This window comes from Cebus imitator, unplaced genomic scaffold (genome assembly GCF_001604975.1).
Source record: "Cebus imitator isolate Cc_AM_T3 unplaced genomic scaffold, Cebus_imitator-1.0 Scaffold131, whole genome shotgun sequence".
Classification (NCBI taxonomy): Eukaryota; Metazoa; Chordata; class Mammalia; order Primates; family Cebidae; genus Cebus; species Cebus imitator.
The window spans coordinates 1-1765 of NW_016107446.1; positions in this window are offsets into that span (position 1 = coordinate 1).

Below are 1765 nucleotides of genomic sequence, written 5' to 3' on the forward strand. Positions count from 1 at the left end.
AAAAAAAAAAAAAAAAAAAAAGAATTGTATAAATGTACTTGAACACTAGATCAAAAAGATAATGTATGGACTGGTTTAATATCAATTGGGGGAGATACAGGATTAGTAAACACAAAGAGAAAGAAAATTATCAAAGTGGGTAGAGTCAGGGGCTGATCAGAGAGGAAGGAGAACAGAGAGGACCCCAGAACCGTGCTGAAGTAGATGTGGAAGAGGAAGCTCAGCAAATTGTCCTGAGGTCATTGATCTGTAGGCCTTTGAGTGAAATAAGCCATTGTTCTTGTAATGTACAACAGAGACAAGACAGTGAAATAGTGCATTGACTAATGAGGTAGAGAGAGGGTTCCCAGTCGTTTTCTTTGTCCCTTTTCTTTACTGTCAGTTGCTTCACTGAATTATTTGTTTTCTCAAAATTTCACAATCGTGTATTAATTATCATAGGATATCCCAAAGTTGATGTTACCTCTTTGTATTAATACATATACCTGGATTCCTGCTTCCATAACGTCCTTGCTAAACTCCTCCTCCTCAAAGATGTAATCTCTCCCTCTATGATGAAGTAATCTTTTTGTAGTTAAAGGAACTTTGGGAGTTGAGCTCTAAATTTGCTTTCAGATTTTTGTAAGTGACTAAGGTAAGAGGACGCTTGTCTCCTGGTCGTGTTTAAATTACTCATTCAGCAAACTTTATTGTGTACCTAGTACGGGTAAGAAAACTGAAGGTAATTTGCTGTTAAATAAACTAAATATAGTTTGTTTCAACTGTATTTATGAATTTGAAGCATGTTACCTTGTATTTCCTTGGAAAATCCCTGAGACCTTCTGATTTTGAAACAGGAAAGGTTCTCTTGTCTCCCTCACAGGGTGTACAATGAGGGTGTGGCTTGCCTCTCCAGTGCCCCGCAGCTCAAACCTCTAGGGGAGCATACAGACAGGCAGGATGTGAGGCTCCAACCCCATAGCAGTGTCTAGGGGTGAATGTTTACAGCTGAAGCCCCAGTGGGCGTGTGTTACAGCCTGCTCTTTTAGTGTGCCATCTATTGGTGGCTTGTGTTAACCAGCTCCATGAGACCCTCTATCCTGTCACAAGAACAGAGGGCTTTCTGTCTCGGGTTCTTGCCTTGGTAAACCAGAAGAATTATGTCACACGTGGGCTTGGAGAATTAGTATGAAATTTTGAATGGAAGTAGCTCTCAGCAGATGGAGGAGCCAGAAGGGAGATGGTTTTCCCTGTGGAGTTGGGCACTGGGCAGGCCTGGCTCTCCTCTGAATGTCCCAGCCAAACTCTGCCTTGTCCTGCTGGTCGATGGCCTGCAGAGTGCTGGCATCTGTCAGTGTGCTCTTCTGCTGGCATGTACCCTCAACATCTTCTCGCCATCCAGCTGCTTGTGTCTTCTGGTGATGTGCTCCTGTAGACGTCTGGCTGCCTGTGTGTCTGACCGCCAGTGTCTTGGGATTTTATAGGCCCAGGATAGGGGCATGGTGGGCCAGGATGGTCTTGGAAAATGCAACATTTGAGCTAAAAGCAGGACTTCCTGTCCTTACCTAGGTCTGTTGAAGTGGAGCCCTAGCCAGGGATCTGCCTTTCTCTACCCAGCACTTCCCTACCTCACTCTCGTATCAATATCACTATACAATATGTTGTCTCCTCATTGAAAACAGACAAATTAGCAAGCTCTAACTGTGCTTTGTTTACTACAGGAAACACATGCCAGGATCAATTGACTTGACAGGTAATCCCTTTGCCCTCAAGTAACCTCCTACCC